Source organism: Corvus kubaryi, unplaced genomic scaffold (assembly GCF_017639235.1).
Source record: "Corvus kubaryi isolate FWS band 111438036 unplaced genomic scaffold, C.kubaryi_AGA036_p1.0 68, whole genome shotgun sequence".
Taxonomy (NCBI): Eukaryota; Metazoa; Chordata; class Aves; order Passeriformes; family Corvidae; genus Corvus; species Corvus kubaryi.
In genome coordinates, this window is record NW_024582056.1 from 17,264,189 (window position 1) to 17,287,089 (window position 22,901).

The window sequence follows — 22,901 nt, forward strand, 5'->3', positions numbered from 1 at the left end:
CTTTGAAAATGCTAGTAGGCAAACTAAGACGATTCTTGCCACGCTGCCCCAGGGAGCGGGAGTAGACGAGATGCTCGTGCGTGCTAGCCGTGTGGAGCAGTCGTCGCAAACAGCTGCATTTACTGCAACGCTGCAGAATGTCCTGCAAAAGCAGGGACAAGTCATCACCATAGCTCTGACAGGAGGGGCGCAAAGTAAAAAGGGGGCGAGGGCCGCTGGCCCACCTCCTGATCCCCGGACGGGCAGAGTAGCCTGTTTCCGGTGTGGTGAAGAGAGGCCTGTGTAACCTTCAGGAGGCAGACGACCCTATTAGAGATTAGCTTAAGAGTCTAGGTATCACCAGATAGCTGTGTACCTTAGTAGTAGAAAGCTGCCAATTGCTATTTGTAGTTATAATAGGCTTAATAGTATTTGGGTGCATTTTTTCTTGCATTAAAGCAGGGCTGCGAAAGATCATCAACCAGGCCTGGGTTGCCCCAAAAGAAAACGGGGGATGTGTAGAGGGATTTCTTGTGAAACATGGGCATATGATACCCCTGGAAAGATTGGACAACCCAGGGTTGTTGAGGAAAAACCCCTGAACTGGCCCCTGGCTGCAGGCGAGCCTGGAGAGCACCTGGCTGCAGGCAGCCCTGAAAGTCCTTGGCAAAGCAATACACCGGTCAGCTCCCCCACAGATTAGAGGCCATCTAGAGGGACTGGGCGTGAATCTTTGCAAAAGTAGAGATAAGCTTGTATAGTTAAACAATAAATGGAGAACAATGCTCAAATCATATCGGTGCATGTGTCGTTACTCTGGCCAGCTCTCCAGCACTCAAACCCCCCAAAACAGCTGTTCCTTCAGAAAACATGGACAAAAAGTGATTTCTTTAGGTCACAAGGAAGAACAGACACAAGGGAAATGGTCCTTGCTTTCTAAAATGCACGTATTCTGTTGTGCATTGCTGAGTAACAGGGGACAAGCAGTTAGGAAGAGCTGATTCAATGAGATGTTTTTGTAGAGGAGAGCTAGCACTGTGAAGTGAATTAATGTGAAAATATTTATTGCTTACTTGTTTCCAGGCCAGATTTTTCCATCACAAGAACCTCACAGCACAAAAGTCTCAGGGCCCAAAGCAGACAGTTTTTCTGAGAGGGGATCATCACATTTTTGATCACTGAGTTCTTTAGGAACTTTGATTGGTATCACATAAAGCTTCTGGATGAAGCAGAGCATGTGCCATTTGACTTGATAGGGAGAGACATGCAGGGAGCTGGGCTGCTGCCTTGTACCTCTACCATGGCATCAGGCAGACCTAGTCCCAGGGTGAAATATTTGCAGCTGGTTTCTGCTGTTTCAAGCACAAGACAAAAATGCATAAAACCTGAAGCTGTTCCTCTAGCTCTCTCCTATTCTACTGCTCTGTACCCAAATGATATCATTTATATGCTTATACATATATAATAAATATATAGCATATACTTGCTACAAAGGAACAAAATGCCATTCCCAAGAGCTGATGTAGTCAGACTGTCCTGGAATTTATAGCAAGGACCAAGTTTTTTGTAGTAGTATAGCACACCAAGGTTGAGGACTTTTAGCAGAATGGGATGTACTCAGCAAAATAAGTGATGTTAACTTTAACGATTGTGTGAAGTACCTTGTATCTCACTTCCAGATTTTCAATCAAAACCCTATAAAAATTATTGTAAACACTTCACAAATATTATTGGGTTAATCTGGACTGAAGAAGGTGTACTAGTTTGAAAACAAACCAGTGGGAGGCACCAAGTCAGAATAACAATTTAATGGAAATTAAAGAAAAGGAAAAAATAGTAAAAGAAAACACTGGTTCAAACTGACAGAGTCAAGATACAACCTGACACCCTGTTAGGCAGGGTGGTGGTAGCAGTCTGGTAGAATGGTGGCTGCAGTCCTCTGAAGCAGTGATCCTGTAGTAGAGGGGTCTGCTCTTCCTCAGAAAATCCAGTGGTGACTGTGTAGCTCCAGTGGAAAGGGTTGTCTCTGGTGTTCAGAGTCCCAGATTATATCCACGATGGGATGCTTGGTTCCTCCCTCTGGGTGGAGCATCTCACAATGGGGTAATGAGTCATGAGGCCAAGTGTTGATTAGGCTCATTAACAGAAGATAGTCTGGAGGGAGTTATCTCTGAGTCATGCGGAAGGACAATGATGGGCCATTAACAGAAAGATAGTCTGGGGGGAGGAGGCAAGGAAACACTGCCCCACCTGATTTCAACAGCTCCTGAGGATGGTAATAGAATACACTGCAACCCAGGACAGAAGGAAGCACAAGAGTTCTGGGACTTAATCACAGACCATTTGATGTAACAGAAAGGCAACATTTCTCTTTCTAACCATCTAACGCATACAAAAGAAGACTAAATTTATTTCCCAAAAACCAGTAACAGCTACTTCTTCTTGCTTACCTCCCACTGCATCTACTTTGATGAAATAATTGCATTCATTCTTGCTAAAATATTAACATGAAACCATTAATAATTGCATTTAAAGCAGTGTGTGCTTGAGCTTTGTAGTTAATACTGTGTTAAGATGGAATATGTTATTTCATTCACTCTTTTTGGCAGCCCAATGTTGTGCATAGAACTGAAGTTCATTAAGTTGCTTTTCCAATTATGAGCAACAAAAATTCTTGTTTTGCAAGACATAGAGTGAACTTGAGGTATGATTATTTAGTATCATTTAAAGATTGACAGCAAGGTAGCAGTTTCTCCATGGTATTTTCAAGTTTTACATATCTAATGTTTTTTGGTGGGTATGAACTGAGACTAAACAGTATGGCAGCTTTTTTAGTGAGGCTTATTCCTTTTTTCTTATTATACCCTTTTGTGGAGTGGAAGGTGGAAAGTAGGTAGGTTAAATGGAAATCCCTGGGGAATTTTTGAGGCTGAATGAAAGAAAACCAATTCTGTTGAACTTCATAGGAGAATGATTGGCTTCCTCACTTGTGTGATTGCCTCTGGCTGTTGTATTTAAGAGGCAGTAAAACTTCATCGGCGAGCAAAAATAATCATTTGGAGCAATAAAGATTGGAGGTTAATGACAATGAGGAGCAACTTATGTAAATGAGGAAAGCCAGTGGGAAAGGCCACAGTGACTGAAGCAATATTCAAGTGAAAAAAATAAATATGGGAAATGGGAAGAAAGAAAATTGGTATGATCAGGCTGGTAATATTTTTGTTCCCACAATCTTTGGCATTTATTCACTGTGTGGTGTTCATGCACATAAACAAGCCTCCCACCAGTCTGTCTCTCAGTGTATCTGACTCCACTTAATACATTAAATTTTTCTCCATGCTTACCAATACTTTTTGAGAAAAATACTCTAAAATGAAACCCATAGAAACTTAAATAGTTTTTTGTTAAAATGGAGAGATCCTTAAGTAAGCAAATGAAATAATAAATCCATATCTTCACTGTTCCCTAGCCTTTCGTCTTTCTTTTTCCTCAAGCAACCCGGGACTAACCTGGGAGATTTTACTGACTTTAAATGCATTAAATATATTGATTTGCAGAAAGCTTTGGCGCCAGGCTGTCTGTAGCCTGTGTCGTGCTGTCAGAAAGGAAATGCTCCTGATTTTGTCTACAGAAAAAAACAAAATGAAAAACATTATCCTAGGTTCAGATTACTGTGAGAGCTGGAGAGGCCAGGGGAATTGGCTAATAGCAGATATATTGCAATTAGGGGGGAAGAACTTGGCTAAGAGCAGCAATGATTCTTTTTAGCATCTCAGAGAAATTAAGTGTGTAATTTTTGAAAAGTCATTTGTCCAGAAATAACCTATATATTCACTATATACCTACTCACCAGGCTCAGCAGCATTTTGGAGGGGATACTTTACATATCATTTCCTATTTATAACACCATATTCTTTCTTCATAATGAGGTTCACTCGAAGTCAGTACAGTCTTCTTTGAATTCTGGACTAGTTTCAAGCTGTGAGTGGATCATGTAAAGTCACTCCTATTTATCTTTTCTATTTCAGTAAGTTGCTTAGGTTCAGTGATTTGCCCCCTTGAGCCTCTTAGTGCTTAGTCAGGTGAAAGGTTAGTTACCCAAATACACTCCCCCTGCACTTACAACTCATACAAACTGTCCACCACCATCTTCTCACAGGAGCACTAAGTCAAGGCTTCAGCCACAACATGGATTGAATCGTTCTTGCTTTCTGTCAGAGAGTTTAACTAAAAATAATGTGACTTTGGTCAGTGAAATCAATCTGGGTTCACCAAAAAGAGTTAAAGGGATGTGACTGCTGTCCTGAGTCACTTCCTACTCCATTGAATAATGACTTTTTCCATCAGTAATTGCCTGAAGAAACTCGTCCTTTAATCAAACTTAAATGGGAATTCTAAACACCTATTGCACAAACACATCCCCTTAGAGTAACCACCACCTTAACACCGCACAAAACTCCCCTCTTCCCACCAGCAGCCACCCACAATTCCCTGGTCCCATCACACTCCTGTCTTCCCTGCCAGACCACAGTGAGTTTCTTACTGCATTTTGTCATACTGAAGAACATCTTCTACCCCTGTTACCAGCAACCCTTGTGCTTGCATCTCCCTGTGCAAGTTTCATGTAGCCACAGGCACCTCAAGTCCCTGCCTCTTCCCTCCTGAACATAGTGTAAAGCAGTGCAGGGAGTACCAAGAGGAGTGGCAGCGGCATGGCACCCCTCTCCTGAGTTAGCCATGTTGGATCTGAGGATTAGGCATGCTTCTGGGTGCTGTCTGCTCTTCTGATATGGGAGTAGGTTTGAAGTTTGTGGGGTTTTAAAAAAATGCTGCTATAGGTATGGTCATCCTTTTTTTTTTTCATTTCTAAAACATTTTTGTAAGTATCAAAACTCTTATAGTAGTCCAGACCTCAGTGCAGAGATTGCAACTGCTTTATATTTTTATTTTTACTTAGGTAACATATACGCTAATATACTATACAGTCTTGCCTAGAAAATTTCCTTGGGGATCCATTTTTCTGAATGTCAGTGCCACCTTCACAGGTGCTGCTGCTTTGTTTTCATTAATTCTGATATTTGATTATCCTCCCAAAGAGGAGAAGAACCTTCCTGTATGGCCCAGGTGAAATGTCTCTTCTCATTACAGCCAGCTCTTAGCTGGTGCCTACCAGGCAGCACTAGGGTTTATTTATGCTGTGGAGCTCTGTGCAAGCAAGACAAGCAAACTCTTCTGGTGAGGTAAACCTGCATTGCAAATGAAAGTGGTGCGTGTTTCCTAGATTATCTCTGATTGTTAGTTACCATAAGTATATATAATAATGTATAGTTTCCTAAAGGAAGTGTGTTACTAGATTTTTTTTATTTGTGTTGTCCTTGAGCTTTGAAAGGAGGTATTATACAGTGCATTAGTAAGGGTAGTGCTGGGGTGTATTGAAGTTATTTTCTGTTGCGTAGATGTAGAGCATTCTTGCTGTGGTAGATAAAGGAAGAGGGAATGGAAGTTGTCTTTTTCATTTTTTGCTATCAGGACAGAGATGATTTAATTACAGAAAACAACAGGCCTGCTTAGTCTCTCTGGTACTAGTGTCTTAGGGTAAGGTGAAGACAGAAGAGGTTGAGATGTGGGTGAGATGGGGAAAGGAGAGATTTGACATTGTATCTTGAATTACTTGAACACTGGTACTATTTGCTCTTTGATCAGCTTGACCTCTGCTTTTTAGTAGAAACTCAAATTAGGAGCATGGGATTGGAAAGGACCTCCTAAGTAATGCTGTCTTTCCTCTTGTTATCACAGCTGCTGTAGTATATAAATCTCTGAGAAGGCTGTTATAGTATATCTTCAATTTAGCAGGGCTCTTTGCTCTTTTATAGGCTGGCTGTTCTGTAGCTGAGCTTCTGTGAAAATTGGAAGCCTTCTAATTTTTGTCACTAAGGCAAGTTCAAAGCCAGTTTATTCATATTTATTTTACTGCTAATAGTGCCCTTTATCTTAAATTGTTTTGGCTTTTTGTTGTATGTGAAACTTCCTCAGGTTTGGTTTTTTGGGGTTTTTTTTGGGTTTTTTTTTTGTGAGAATTGACAAATTAAGGTCTTTGAAATGTGTCTTTTCAGGTAAGTGAGGTGGAGAGGTGGGTTTTTTGTTTGGCAAATTCAATTAGGTGTTCTGTCTACTTACTTTCTCAGTTTTTAAAAATTGTTCTTGTTTTAGGATGTGTCAAACTACTACGACTCAGCATTTCAAATTACTTTTCCAACAATTTCTACAGAATCGATACTTCCTAATATAGAAACATTTATTGATCCACCTTGGGTTCTCCTATGGAGACAGAGCTTATTGGTAGCTTGTAGACTTCTGGAGTAAGGGGAGATTCATCTTTCTTTCTGCGCCCGTGTTGGAAGTGGCCACTTTGGGCTTTCTGTATTGTCGCTAGAGAGAAACAGGGTGGGATTAATCTGACCTATTTTAGTCATCTGATTCCAGATAAAAGGGATTGCACCCTAAATCTCAGAACCATTGAAACCTAAGGTCATCCTTTGATGAGAATTTCTGTATTTTATCAGAATAATCTTGGTTCTTCTGACTAGCAGATTAGCTCCTGGTTTAGAGTGGTAATTCCTGTTAATGTCTATGGGTGCAAAGGGAGCACATTATAATGCAATCTTACTACTTCTCAGTTCTTAATGTATGATGTCAAATGACAAAGACAAAAGCTAAGACCTGCTATAGACCTGCTTGTACTAAATGGACTTATTTTCTATATATTTCTGAAATACTACCTTTGGAGGGCTCATTCTGCTCTTAATCTTGCAAAAGGTAAAGAATTTTAAACTTCCTCTAAGACTTGAAGGCAGGAGTTCAATGTTGGCAGAGCAGGAGTGTCTCAGATATTTTTTTTTAATGACATCTCTTAGATGTCAGACAGGGCAGTGGGACTTGGCTGCTGCCAAGGAATAGGGAGGCTGACAGAGGAGCCCAGACAGCGTAAAACCTTCTTTTTAATGATTTTAGCAGAAAAATGCTTTCTTGCTATTTCACCTACTAGATAATATTCAAGTAATGTTATTGAGGACCTAGAGTAGCTCAAGAATTCTCAGGCTTGGTCAGTGCTATGCAGACCTTGAAGAAAGTACAAAGGTGTGCAAAATGCTTGAAGCTCAGTTTTCAATCTCACACTGAAGCCAAGGATAAGCTCAGACTTGTATTGATTTAATTTTCTCTGTCAATCTTTTTTCTAAGGAGGCAACAATGTCTGTAAAGTCTTGCTGAATGACAGTTATTCAGAATTATTTGTAACAGCCTGTTTGGAAATGCTTCACAGCTGTCTGCAAGCCTTGTAAGTACTGTATCAGGGAACACGCTCAGAGCTTGTACAAGGCTATCAAAAGTGGCTTCTCCAACACATATCCTGGTAGTTAGTGGTGATCATAAGAGCTAATGAGTCTACTTGTACTTTAAAATTTGTCTAGCCTGACATTCTTCCCCTGCCCAAAGTGGGATTCCTCACCCAGGGGAATGACTGGTCCTTAATTCAGGAAATATTAGTCCCCCAGGGCTGGAGGGCAGTTCAGGCTGGGAAACACTTTCCACTTTTCTGGGGAAAGGGGGAGCATGTTCCTTCATTTGTAGACAATGTCTGTTTGGAGCTGCTCTGATACAGAGAGGTGACAAGGATAAGAGGAGCAAATGCAGCTGAGACAGCCCAAAGCCTTAGGGCCAGGGTGGGGCAGACACTTGTGTTCTGTGGTACAGGCATTCAAAATTCATGGAAATTCTGTTATTGCTATGAAATGTAAAGAGAATGAAATTTCACGGAGGGTGTTGAAAGACCTTAGGATTAGGTATTTTGTCTTGCTCACACCAGCCTGTGTAAGTGGAGGTCCCACTGATAGGCTTGTCTGCCAAGGTAGAAAATGAAGCATGCAGCTTTTGTCTTGCCACTTTGTAGGTTTTGAAATCTTGATTTATTTTTGAGGCAGAGTTGCACTTTCTGAAATAATGATAACTTTCATCCAATTGACATTTGCTGATGTGATGGTTGAGTGTCATCTTGATGACTTTTGAATGGGCAAAACCAATTTTATTGTTGAGTCATCCTTACTCACAAGTCACTCTGCTGTTTGGCTTGGCATGCATGGGCTTCACAATTGTGTTTTTGTGGGGTCAGAGCTGACGGATGGCATCCGGAATCTGTGTTCCATTTAGAAGCACCTGCCAGAGCTTTCTCATGTCACTGCAGAATTTCTCTACTTCTTTTTCCTTGTAGTTCCTGTGGTTGTAGAACTGTGGTATGACAAAAGGGGCTTCCTCCACACCCTGTGGACAAATATAACAATCTGGGCTCCTTGTTGTATTGGAATTTCCACAAATGCTACTAATCTGTGTAAAATCACCCGAAGGGGAAAAAATTCCACGCAGCAGATATCTGAGAAAGGGAATTGGACACTATCAAGGCTGAAATGCATGCTTTAGGATGTACTTATGTAGGTTCTATAGTACTGCTTATTTTCAAACTTTTGGGATTTGAAAACTTTAGAATATTCTCTGCAGGCTGTAGTATGTGTTAGTTCAGAATCATGTGTCTGTATACACATATGTAAAAACATGGGCTAGATGTGTAAACTGATATATCTGTTACTTGAAGGTCTCTTAAGGTATCCCAAGTCTGACCATGTGAGCTTCTTTCTTTGGTCCTCTAGCAGTTTCCCACAAACAATGTGCTCTGCTTCTCTCTTGTGGACCCATTTTCTCACCTCTTGAATTGCTGGAAAGGTGCTGATACTCCTCAGGCAATACTTGGGACAATAGAAATAAGAACATTGTGAACACTGATGCAGCTAGGAAAGAGGAAGGGGCCAATCCACACTGTCATTCTTTTATAAAATACAAGTAATAATTTCTTACTGAAAGAGATGAGGATAAGGAACTAAGATAGTTACTTCGGGTGTAAAATATTTTGACTACTGAAGCTTTTAAGTGATGAGTTTAAGGAGATGTAATAATTTGCAATAAGGTCTCTAGACATTTTATGAAGGAGCAGCGTGGATGATTCTAGCTCAGTTTTATGAAACCATTAGAGGTTTTGAAATATGTAATTTTGTGCTCAAAGGAAAACAAACCTTTGGACAGTACAAAATTAGTTCATGTCAAAAGGCCTATTTTCAGTCCCGAGTCCCATTGATTAAATATAAAAGATGTTGGTTGACAGTGTTATAGCATTACTGAAGTATTTCAGCTTTTATAAAACAGTATGTTTGGCAGAATATTTATTGTCTACCCAGACCCTTGTGGTTATAAGACCAACCGTCTGAGACAGCTGTTGCAGACAGTATAGACTGGTTAGACTAAATGATTACACTACATGCTGCTCAGATTTTTTGATTGATTTACAAATGTAAGTAAGTATTAATCACTTTTATTTAATATATGTGTATATAAAAGACTCTTATTCTTTGAAGTGTTAGTTTGGATATCAAAGGTAATTTAACTTTTAAATGGATTTAGTATTCATAAACTGTACATCAGCTGAGAACAATATGAGTCCCTTGTTAAAATGGTTCATTAAGTATTAGAAAAATACATTCTAAAAGTAAGTTTAATATCAAGGTAAAATATAAGGTCTGGGTTATTTTTAGTGGTTTAAACTTCCATATGTACCCTCAAGTTTCTGAGGGATCCCCACATGAGAGACTGCTTACTAAACTGTAGTATGACCATTGTTTAACACTTTCTTCCTATTCATTGTCAAGGGGTTTTTTATCTCCTCAAGATGAATTGGAGTATGGGACCTACCCATGAAAACTTCCAAACAAGAATAGTGCTTCCTCACTAAAATTTACCTGCTACTTGCTTGTTTTAATCAAGGTATCACATGTTTGGAAATGTTAAATGCAGATTTTGTCAGAATAAAATTACCAGATTTTTGCCAGAATCCTGTTGTGTTTTAATCCCAGCTGTCAACTAAGCCCCACCCAGCTGCTCACTCACTAGCCCCCCAGTGGGATGGGGGAGAGAATTTATGAGACAAAAAAAAACCCCTCAATTCCAACTTCTGAAGGCCAGTGAAACATAGTGTATATATGTGGATTTTTGAGCCACAGAAACCCTCAAAATGTGCACTTGTTGCTTTTAGTACAGGTCAAAGGTGTTTTCTGGAGGTTCACAACCTGCATGTGTCCTTGCCTACATCAGTCAAAACCATACCTGCACAAACAAAAGCTCTAATGCTTTTCTGTTCCTTTGGAAGCCCCATGACCATCACTGCAGGAGTTGGAGTTTTAATTTTTTTCTGTTCACAAGAAAACGTAATATCTTGAGAATCTATGTACCAGGCAGTGGGAAGTTAGCACCAGGCTCTCACTCATTAAATACAGCCTGCCACTGTTAATGTAAAAGAAGGCTTTTCTATCAATATCAGGTCTTAGTGACCCTAGCAACTGTGAGAATTTGGGGTCATAAATGTCGTTGTATGAAAAATCCCTGTATGTTGTATGGTCTGGTCCCATATCTGTTTTTAATTTCAAACCTTACTTTTAGGAATGCTTCTAAAATGACAGTCTCTGCTGAACAGAAATAGGCTCACATTGCTTTGCTAGGACGAAGACAGACATCAATATTTCTGCTTCGTTGTAGAACCTAGAGCCACCTTTTGCTCTAAGAACTGGAAATGTAAATCTGTTTCAGCTACTTAGGATGCCTCTGTTTCATGTTTGTACAGGATCAAATATTGTGGGGTCTGGGCCCGTGATTAGGATGTCTAAATGCTGTGGTGTATAAGCAAGAATAGTTATAAGTGGAAATTTCTGAACTGGCTGTAACTTAGCCTCATTCCTAGTGACTTGGCATATTGAAAGTGTTCATCCTGTGATTCTGAACTCTAAACATGTGATTCATATATTGCTTAGGTCATAATGGTGAGTGACTGGCTCAGTACCAAGCAGCAGATCTAAAGCAAAGGAGACCTCGCATGAGAGCAGGCTTCCAGCTCATTTAGACCAAAGATGAGCTTCCAGCTCATTTAGACCAAAGATGCCCCTTAGACCAAGGGCCTTTCTCAAAGTAGTCACTGCCAGTTTCCTTCCGCTGAGGGGATGACAGTTCTCAACAAAGTAAGATTTTTTTTTTTTTTTTTTGATATATAGGTTGCATCCATTCTCCCACATCTTTGCCTTTTCAGTGAGCATCTTGGCACATGAGAGAAAGGGTTAAAATTTATTACTTTTTCCTATAAGACCCTGAGAGAAGACATAAGGAGGAGATGTAAGCAGATCCATTTCAACCTTAGTTAAGACAGCAGTTCTTACCAAGTATGTGGACAGGTTGCATTTGGAGATAAAGGGATGGGTATTTTAGGTTTCTTTTGGTTTTGTTTTTTTAACAGGTGCTATATAGTATACTTCAGGGCCTCAATAAAGTGTTCACATTTCTGTTTTTGTTCCCATTTTGAAGTACCGAGAAAACAATTGCATTATTTTTCCCACTTTCCTTCTGGCATTATTATAATAAATTTCCTGGGCAACTTCTGAGATAAATGTAACAAGTGTTAGCACAGAGCTATTAAATCTTCTAAGACTGTGAAATAGATGTTCCTGTCTAGCCATTTGCAGCCTTGTAATAAAGCATGTTTTAACTACAAAATCTATCAAAGCTATAGAAAAGTTCTCACATTCTGTTTTCCCATCGTACTCCCTGTTAAGCCTCAATGTATGAAATAACATCACTGTCAGCTGTAACTCTAGATTCAAATATGCACAATTAAGAGTGTAATAGAAGTTTTTCTTTTTATTGTTTCAGCATAGGACTCAAATGATATAATCTTTGTTGTTCCATACTAATTTTGATACTTGTCTAGGATGAGGTCTAGAACACAGGTGCTGTTTTCAATCATGTTTTGTACCTGGTAGTATAAATTATTACTGGCTTTGGTTTAAGCTTAGAACTTGTTCCACATTGTACTGTTTAAAGTCTATTCTCTCTGTAAGATCTGTTTTGCACTTGCACACAGCACATCTTTACCACAAGCATGCAGCAACTTATTTCTAGCCCATTACTCTGCATAATGAAATGCATGTGATTATGACATTTTGGAGACAGGAAAAAATCTAATACTAGTTTGAGGCTCTTTTAGTGGTGAGATTTTCCCTTTCCATTAATTCTACTACAATGATGATGTGACTTTTTAAAGGAGTAGGATAAGGATGTAGATGAGGAATTTAGTCCTGCTTTATCTTCAAGCGCTGCCTATCCTTTTTTCACTTGAACACCTTCCTAAAAAACATGGTCCACTAAAAATATGTCTCTAGCAAATGTAAAAGTCTCTGCTAATTTTTTTTTTTTAATTTAAGTCCCTAAGTCTTTGGGTTTTTCCATCCTGCATCTTCAGATCCACTGATGTTTTATTACAACGCTTTAGATCCTTAGGGCAAGCTAAACAGTTGTGTTCAATGTTATCTCCCAGTTTTTCTTGCTTTCCCGTTCCCTTCTGCCTTTAAAATTGAGAAACAAGATACCTGCTGAATTTGTCCAAGGGTAATTTTATTTAACGACTAATTCCATTTTCAGGAAGCTTTAAAGCCATGTTCCCTTACTGTTTTGTAAAGGAGTAATGTGAGTATTACTGAAACCAATAAAAGCATTTTCCTGAATTTAATTTCTCAAGTCAGTGCTCCATTAGTAATTTGAATAATTCCACCCTACCCTTTGCCTTTTCCTAATGCATTATTTAAGTCCAGCTGTTGTGTGGAGTGGGATGCTATTGTTCTCTAAGCAAGTCATTTTATTCTTGGGTTACTTTATTGGATGAATTTATAGAGTCCTACCATTACACAGACTCTTCCCTCTTCTCCCTGGCAGTAGCTGTATCTGCTCTAGCCAGATGTGCAGCACTGCTGCCCCTGCAGAGATCTGAGCCATCTGCTCTGTGTCAGTTGGACATACCATCATTTCTTAAATAATTAGGTGGTCTTAACAACAAAATTAAGACACAGTGAGTGACATAAGCTGCAGGGAAAATAGATTTGAGACTGCAATTTCTGCATACCATTTTGACTCCTTTAGTCAATTACTTCTCCAGTAAACTTGATATTTAACTGTCCAGTGAAAGAACATGAATATGCTTCTCACACAAACAGAAAAGTAAGAAAAAGCTGTGCTTTTACCCACTCACTTTCGGTCCTCATTTCTCTTAAAGGGCTCAGCCCCAGAGTAACAGCCTGATACCTGCCTTCAGCTGTGAGCACAAGGCCTGGGGTGGGGTTCAGAGGGATTATAAATCACAACAGAGATTTATCTTGCTCTTCTTACCTCCCTTCTAGCTGGTATGTGGTGTCAGGTGTTTTACAGACCTACAACAACAGTCTCACTGATGAACAGAGTATTTGTTTCCATCTCAAATAGGGAGAAAAATATTGGTTTCTTAACATTGCAACATCGCAATTTCCAGAAAAGTAATTTCGAACCATTTCAGGGAGTATAACAATGTATTAGTACAAACTTCTTGACAAATTGTAGCTTGGGTGCTTGCAGAATAGAAGACCAAACAACACTAGATTATAAAGAACAAAATAGTGCTGATGCTGAAGTATTTTTCTGTTGTTAGAAATAAATTATTTGGAAACATTTCTGGAATGGGATATATCAATCTTGATTTTGCTCCTATGGTGTTGTGGGTCCACTGATTAAACATTGAATGTTCCCTCTTGTTTATTCCAGAAGTGAGCAATGAAAGAGCCTCATTGTGGTCTGAATTGTAGCATTCATTGGAGGTAACCTCTATGACTTGCTACTAACTTTGAAACATTTAATGTGGCTAATAAGGTTCTTAGTCATCTTATTTGCCCAGTCTGGTCCTAAGACCCGAATAAAACCTCTAGGTCTGTCTTATGACATTGTTCAACAAGATAATGCCAATGCTACTTAGATCTCTGCTCACATAGAATGTCACAGAACAGTTGAGGCTGCAAGAAACCTCTCAAGATCTTTGGGCCCAATCCCCCCTGCTCAAGCAAAGTATGCTAGAGCAAGTTGCCAGATCTGCTCACAAAAGTCTTAAGCAGGGCAGGATGCTGTTGGACTTTGTGATGAGGGTACACTGCTGGCTTTTGGTCAGCTTGTGGTTCAACAGACCCCCAAAGGTTGTCCTCCGCAAAGCTGCTTTCCAGACACTTCGTCTCCAGCATGTAATGGCACTTGGGGTTACTCCTCTGCAGATGCAGGACTTTGTACCCTGCACTGTTGAGGTTAATTAGATTCCTCTCTGTCTGTCCAGGTCCTGCTGAATGACGGTACATTCCTGCTGAATAGCACAGACTAAAACCAGCTGGTGTATCAGCCACTCCTCCCAGCTTTGTACCATCTGCAGACTTGCTGAGAGTACACTCAGTTTTGTTATCCAGGTTATTACTGAAGGTGTTGACTGTACTGGCTCCAGTGTAAACCTGTAGGGTACATTAGTAGTGACTTTCCTCCTGCTGGTCTTTGTGCCATTCATCATAACTCTCTGGGACCAGCAGCTCCACCAGTTTCTCATCTACCCCACTGCCTACTTCCCTAACCCATACCTTGTCAGCTTGTCTAGGGATGTTATAGGAGACTGTGTCAAAAGCCTTACTAAGGTCAAGGTAAACAACATCCGCTGCTCAAACAAAATCCACCAAACTGGTCACCTCACAGAAGGTGATGAAGAGGCTCAGCATGATTTGCTCTGCACAAATACAGGCTGACACCTTTGAGCCCTTTGTCTGCTTGGAAATGGTTTCCAAGACAAATTGCTCTGTCACCTTCCCAGGGACTAAGGTGAAGCTGATGAATCTGAGCCCAAGTCCACTCCCAAGTGTGTTAAATATTTCCTCCTCTGTGCAAAGCACAGATCACACCAAGTGTTTTGACACAATAATAGTAATAACCATCAAGTTTAAGTGTAGTGTCTCATGTTTTTCCAGCTAGATGGTTCTGCTCTGAGATACAGCACTGTGGGCCAATCTGATTTGGCAGTAGGGAGGCCCTCCACCAAAGGGAATTTTGGTTGTTCCTAGTATTTGCCAGCATATATGAGAAATAGGCAGACTTCATCAGTGATAAAAGATGACATTCCTATCTTCATTGTGGTATGTTCCTCTTCCAAGAGAAAAAAAACCAGTAACAGGTTGTTCTGACACTGTGGCGCTATGTGTTGTTGCCTCTAAGCGTGCAGGTTATCCCTGCTGCAGAGATGGCAATGGGTGAGTGAGGTTTCCTTGTTTCTTCTTTGTTCCAGGCTCTCACATCTCAGTCTTGAATGTTTTCTGCAACTGTAATTGGTAAGTTGATGTACTTGAAGGGAGCTTCCCTACAAGTGGAGCTTTGGGCCTCATTATAATTCCTTTCTAGCCCACTGCAGCTGTTCCTTGTCTTAAAAATATGGAATTTAGTAGTCTTCTGGTGAATTGTGCTCCTTATACCACGAGGGGCAGGTGGGGGTGGGGAGAAGCTTTTTAAGGCAGCTATTTCATCTGTGCTCACAGTTTTACCACAGCAGCATGCTGTAACATAAAATTTAAGAGGTCAGTAAACAACTTGGCAGTAACTAAGCAATTTAAACAAAAGCTTCTCCTCAGTATTTGATGATTGGAGGGAGAGGAGGAGAATCAGGATTCTATTGTTTAGTCTGTTACCACAGTTGCTCCACTTCTAAGGAATTGTGTTTAATAAGGATAGTAACTGTTGCATTAAAATGGCAGGCTTTTTTCCCAGATCATTGTTGAATTTGTTTTTTGAAATTGATGGTTGACATATTGCCACTAATGAGTTCTGTATCCTCCAACGAATGTAAAAATTGTGTGTCTGCACTGGGGAATTTACGACTGAGTTGGTTATGCCCCACTTTTTAACAATTAGAATCAGAAAGATCTATGATCTGCATGCAACTAATGAAGGTACTGATTAATGTTATTTTTCTCTTTAAGGCCTTTATGTGCTCTTTTCCTGACCTAAAAATATTTTACAGTATCCAGTCTATGATAAAACTTGCATTCATTAGGGAAACTGTGCTAATAAAGTGATGTGGCTTGTTTCATGCAAAAACCCCCTCCTGCATGTTAATTATTAGACACATGATTGTCTTGTTTGTTTGTACTGTGTGGTCAAGGCTTTATTGGATAATGCTATAATCGTCTAACAGATGGATGGTAGATTAACAAAAAAAATGGATCTGAATTCTTCATCTATTTGCATCTCCTTCTGTAATGATGAATTTCTAGTTGCTCTTTAAAAAATTTAGGAAAATTTAAAGATCAATTTCATATTTTGATTATAATTCAATTAGCTGGATAATTTTTCTATAATAAGTAAATTCATACCAATAGCAGATTTGAATTTTGGTATAATAGGCCACATTTCTTTTAGTAATTTAGATAGACTAGCAAGCATGATGGACTAAAGTAAATATCACTGGTTTTGGAAACAACCATACAAACTGCTCTCCGTGAAACTGTCAACTTAGCGATATTTGAGTCTGGGGATTCTGTCTGACCCTTACCTGCTGCTTCACAGACTTGCCAGCAAACACTGGTGCACACACATAGGGTTTTGGGGCAGCACCTGCTGGAGCAGGGCCGAGCATGGAGACAGCACCAGGACAGAAGTGATGATGGGCTCAGTCAGGGCAGGCACTGCAGCAGCACCACCCCCAGCCAGCGACCATGCACAGCCCTCCCAATATCCTGTAAGCGCACCAGGCCTCCATCTTCTCCACTCTGGGAGCAATGTGGGGCCCTGTGCAGAAGGACCAGTCAGTGATATGGCACAGGTTCAGAGCCATTGATTTCAGCTGGCTTTTTCAGCTCTAGATTTTGAGAGAGCAAGTTTGCTGCCAAGTGTTGCTCAGGAAAGTAGTTAGTGCTTTTGCTTTATTTCATATATGTATGTGCATGCACCCACACATATATATACACATGAAGTGTGTGTACATATATATGTATATATATACACTTTTTTCATACCTGCTGTTGTCTCTAATGATTTCTGTTAAATGATTGAAAAAAGAAGAATTATGTCTTTTTCAGATGGGAGTGTCTTTTTTCAAAATATCTTTAGTGTTGGAGCTTGTTGGCCCTTAAAATGTACCATTTACAGTCTTTGTGCTTCTAGTTCACACAAAGTGATACAGATGTGGTGGGTTGACATGGGTCAACAGCCACCCAGCCACTTACTTGCTCATTCTCCACTCCTGCAGAATAGGGAGAAAATAGAAGGAAGGCAAGATGACTCCTGGATAGGGATAATGACAGTTTAATAGGGAAAGTAAAAGCTGTGTGTACAAACATAACAAGAGGAAGAGTTAATCCACTACTTCCCATCACTGGGTACATGTCCATCCACTTCATGAGGAGCAGAGCCTCAGCATGTATAAGGGCTGCTCTGGAGGACAATTACCACAATTGTGAATGTAGGTGTGTCCCCTTCCTCCTCCTTTCTATGTGCTTTTATTGCTGTGCTCTCTGAGGTACACACTGAATTCCTTCATCCTTCTGTGTTTTCCACCAAGTGCACCTGGATTCTTGACAGAAGGCAATCCTAGGAATGGGCTTGGCTTTTCCCAGGAGAGGAGAAACCCATGATGCTTTTTCCAGCTATTTCCTTATATGCACTATGAGATCTTTGTGTTCCCACAGTATGTAAGCACTTTGTTTGGGTAGTTGTTTAGATATCTTCTCCAGTAGCCTGAAGTTTTACACTTGAACAGCACTGAAACCTATGATTTCTGAGTTGACGCTGAAAAGAGAAAGTATAATAATGCCTTCTTCATGCACCTGTTTCTGAAAGAAATGTAGAAGTGGTTTAGGAAGGCAGCTGTCATTTGACAGGGCTTGTGGGTCCCCAGCCCAGAGCAAAAGTTAGGGGGAATTTGGGCTCCCCCAAAAGATGTTTGAATATGGTTGTGCTGGCTGAGACCTGCTTTTGGCAGGTCTTTTGGCTTTTGTTGGTTGGTTGGTTTGGTTTGTTTTTTGGTTGTGTTTTTTTTTTGTTTGGAGCTCTAGTGCAATTTTGAACTGAATCCCCACCTTGTCCTCACTTGTAATTTTTCACAAAGCAGTTTTCGTACAGACAAGATTATTTGAAGGAAGGCTGTACAAAAACCAGTTCTTTCCCAGTGGATGGGGATGGAAGACACTGGTGGTCTCTTTCAGCAGCTTGGTACTGCTTCTGCATGGGGAACACCTATCCAGGGAACCATGCAAAATGTAGTTTCAAGTAAAATACCCCAGCTGCAGATAGATGTTGTGTCTTTGATGACAATTGCTTCATCTTATATTAATTTTCTAGTTACTTAAGACAGACCTAGGGAGCACTGCAGAGACTGCCAGGAGGTTTAGCTATTGACATGGTTTGCAAGCTGGGGCTTTTCCCTGAGGCCTGTGGAAGCAGCTTACTTCATATAGGTGAGCCCCTGGAGCAGCATCCACATTTTCACTGTGAAGCACTCTGAGTCCTCAGAGGAGTGAAGGGTGCTGCACTGACAATTCTTACATCTTAATTTCTGTGTGATGAGAATGCACTTGCTGCTGTGTGCCTTGGATGCTAATTGCATCACTGTTGGACTCACTTGAACTAGCTAATCACAGTAAATCCAGAATTAATGGTGATTATGCTTTGGATGGGTCTGATACCTATTTACATAGAGTTTCTTCACTTAGGGAGGGTACATCATGTTAAAATAGACCTACAGAATTGCTCTAACCAATTCCTGGAGGCAGGAGGCCTAGGAGAAGAGAGGATGTGTAAGCATTGCAGGAAGGGTTTTTCCAGGCATGAGACTGAAGGTAAAGGGTACAACTCTAAAGGCTGAAGTTAAATCCTTTGAGAGGCAGACGTGTCTGTGGACTGAAGGGCTGGATGAACATGCAGGAGATGTGGATAGGGCAGCTGTGACCTGCCAAGGCACACAGAGCTGCTTACAGGGAAGGTGCTTGCTTACCTGGAGAAGAGGTTACTTAGCGTTCCTTTGTGTTAATTCAAATGCAAGGATGAGGGGATTTTAAGAAAATATAGCTTTGCAACCAGTGGTGAACAAATCTGTACAACACCTTGCTTCAGAAGGCCTTTTTTGGCCTGAGTGTTGGAGCACCATGCTGGGTGGCTGTAATGTGATCACTGCTGCTTTGTCTCCATGGCCAACACACTGGTGGCGTGCCACACTTACTGTGCGTGGCAGGAAAGCCCTGTAAGGAAACTCAATAGGGAGAGAATTACAATAGCTTGTCTTTGTGGATGCAGGGGCATGTGTTTTGCTGTTGCGAGGCTGTACAGGGATAAATAAGGTGACAACCTGTTCAAACTATGCAGCTGCACAAACTCTTCATGCTGCATCTGATGCTGTGCCTTTTTGGTGGAATGGCCAAGGTCAGAAGCATTGTAAGTGAAGGGCCATGTGGCTTTCACATATCCCGAGTGGCAGGCATGGTGCTTCATGTTGCATTTCCAGGGGCAGGGTGTCCCCTGCACTGAGGAGAGCTTCTGCTTGTTATGCAGATGTCTTTTGGCCAAACTCTGTGGAAGTGGATCCAAGTTAAGCAAGTACTTCAGAAAAAGGAATATCTCATTATTATACTGATTATGCCAAAGATAGTCTGAAAATGACCATATATTCAGGCTTTCCATGCTTCTATGAAATACTGGTTCTAATGGGAGGTGGGTATGTTTCTCTAGTGCCATAAGTTCTCATTTTGTGGAAGGAAGTTTCACAGGCATCCCACAAAACAATAATCTGGTGCTTCAAAATAAGATCCACAGTAACTGTGGTAGCCAGTAAGATTTCTTTATGTATTTATTTTTAATCTGAAATTCAGGAAAAAAAATAGTTTCTATATGAAAAGAAACCATTTTCAGCTTGAAATTTTTACAGAAATGGAAGAAACACTGAGAGGTTCCATTGGTGGTCTCTCCTTCTCGGTGATTTTCTGTGCCCAAGCAGAGTGTACAGAGCACATCATACGCAGGTGATTATTGCCAAGAGATGCAGATTTTTCACTTTAGCCCAAAGGGATGAATGCTGCTCTAGAATTGCTCCCATTCACTTCAAGGCAGTATAATCATTAGCTTTGATTAACTTTGTTTTTTTCTCTAATACTCTGTGATTTTTTTTTCCACGTCTGACTGCTGTTGAGAAGAGAGCTGAACATATTTTTCCTGATCCCTGCCATGCTGAATCTGACTGCTGACAGTAAGCCCTTTTGCAGCTCATTAAGAACTTTCGTTTCTTTCCCTGCCCTCAATTTCTCGAATTTTGTAAGTTATTTGTACATCTGTGTTGGCCCTTGTTAGTGCAATCTCTATTCCAGCATTTCTCATGTATGCTAAGTAGGAGCAGGAGAAATTAAGCAAAGTCTAGAACAATAATGAGCAGTTTTCTTCATTGGTAAAAATCTTATTTTTTAGTTTCATTATATTCTGTGATGGGTAGGAGGTCCTTATGGCCCTTAGAGCCTCACCACAAATACATGTAAACTTTCCACTGTTCAGACAGTTTGCTATTAGAGCATGTCCATTTCGTTCCCACTGTGGCTAGGAATTGAGGAGGGAGGACTTACTACCACAGTGCTTCGGGGAACAAGCTGAATGCATGAGGTCGAATATGGGTATCTGAAGAAGAGAGAAATCATTCAATGCAGACACAATTTCTAATTTTTCCCCCATGTACAACACAATGCATGCTCTAGCATTGCTGAATGGTGCTAACCTGTTAAGGTAGACTGATTTTACAATTATGTACCACGTGCTGTCATTGCCATTTGAAGCTCGTATGTACCTGTGATGTACAGAAAATTTAAAGCCTTGTATAAAGATGAATTTTATAGCTTGCTTTCCTCTTGGTATTGGTCATACTAACTATCCTTCAGTTCCCCAGGGCAGTTTGAAAGAATTAAAGGGCATAAGAGGGTACAGTTTTAAATATGCAAAACCTGTTTCTCACTGAATGATGATCTGATGCTTGAATAATTGTAGATTGGGGATTAAGTAGGAGAATATGGCTTACTTTGTTGTACTGCAACTGTTACTCGTGGTCTGGGACTGAGGTTTTGCCCAAGTTCAGGAGGATGAGTAGATATGTGGAAGTTTCAGCACTCGAATAGTCACTTGCTGAGGACAAAATAGGAAGTGAACGTAGGAAAAGTACTGCATCTCTGTAAGCCATCAAAACTAACCTTCACTCTCTTCTGAGCCTTAAAGCTTGGCTTAACCACTGACAGAAAGAAATTGTTTTGTTCAGTTTTGCCTCTAACTTGTGTTGTGGTTTAGCAATGACACTGCCCGATATAGTTCTCCCACTGTGACTCTCCAAACCACTCTCTCCCCTTCTCCTCCCCTTATGGTGGGACAGAGATGAGAATTGGAGGCACAAAAGGTTAAGACCACAGGTTAAGAACAATTTACTGGAAACAGCAATGAGATAAGACAATAAACTGTAACAGAAATGAAACTAATGACAGAGGGTGCAAGAAAGAGGTGAATGATTCACCCAGAACCCTGCCCCCCACAACAGACCATACCTGACCACTGCCTCTGCCACGCAACACCCACCCAGAAGGAAACCCCCCTGGAAGAGACTCCCTTCCTCCTGCCAGGGACAATGATGTGAGGTGATACAGAATAACCTCTGTCTTAGCCATGTCCTCTCCTGGCTACTGTAAAAATTAACCCTGTCCTGGCTGGAACCAGACAGTTGCTACTCAAGTTCCTCTGCAGAAACCCCAGTATCAACCTTATCATTCTCAATGTAAAAATCCATTTTCATGGCCGCTTGCTAATGCCTCTGCTCTTGCAAATCATCAGGTTTCAGTCACATCTATGAACAAACATTAATATGCAATTTGTGGTGTTGTGGAGATGTGGATCTGTGATTTCTGCCTTCACCTCTGAACTTCAAGACTTTAACTTTCTGTGATATTATAATTTTAAAGAAGTGGAATAGCCTGCTGCCTGCTCTCTCAATGCTGGGAGGAAAGGAGAAGAAAAGAGATATTGCTTATATTTGACTTGAGAGATGCAAAGTCAGTTCAGGAGTCTGAATATTTGCTAAATGACTTGTGTGTTACCTGTAAAGTCAGACTGAATGTATCTCGGTTTTGGCTCAGAAAAATTCCAGGACACTCCTATTTGTGGAATTGTGGAGGGAGGGTTTCTTGATTTTTGTTTGTTTGTTTGCTTTCACAAGTTATATCAGGATTATGAGAATATTTCCTTCTTCTGAGCTGCATAAGACATTAGCTGAAATGATGTTTTACCCTGAAAGATTTGAATCCATGTCTGTCTTCTGTCTGTTGACTACTGCAAGGATGGGATAGCTTTCCAGTTCTGCAGCTCTGCCACACAAAGCAGAGATATTTATCAAGCAAGTCAGCAAGTGTTTATGTTGTCTGAAAGACTGAAGATTTTGATTCACACATCTGTTTCAATGCATGTATAATAGCAAAATTAGTAACCCTGTCTTAAGTTTTATGCCACTCTAGAAAAACTGATGTGCTGTCAGTGAGATTTAACTCACCTAGGACTAAGGAAATGCTCTATGCAGTAGATATTGGTTAAAAGAGAATGTTCAGTGCTTTCTACTTCTGTATTTATGTAGATCCTTTATATTTTTCTAGGTGCTTAAACGTGTATATTTAATTTGGGATTTGTTAGAAACTTGTATTTGAGCTGAATACAAACAAAAGCATTGTGAGGTTTGTGCATCCATGTTTGGTTTTGTTCAATGGTCAAACCAGGAAATGTTATCTATGCAGCCTTACTTTTGACTTTCTTTGCAGGACAGTCATGAAATACAGGGGAAATGTGAGAGATCTCTAACTGCAGTCTTTCACCATCAGCCAGTGTTATAGGACATCTTAAGATGCTGTAACATATCCCTTGGTTTTTGTTTTCAGTATGGATCCAGATAAGGTTTGGAA

General features: G+C 40.4%; 1 protein-coding gene across 17 annotated transcripts in view; it reads left to right on the forward strand.

The window, feature by feature from the left end:
• The window catches only part of LOC121674511 (poly(rC)-binding protein 3-like), a 520,331-nt gene that overhangs the window by 119,106 nt on the left and 378,324 nt on the right, over window positions 1-22,901 (forward strand). Inside the window, exon 3 of one of the 17 annotated variants that reach the window (XM_042048894.1) lies at window positions 15,233-15,275. The exons of the other annotated variants lie outside the window; for them this stretch is intronic. The gene's annotated coding sequence lies outside the window, so the exon portion shown is untranslated. The remainder of the gene's footprint in view (window positions 1-15,232; window positions 15,276-22,901) is intronic. 17 annotated transcript variants of the gene reach the window in all.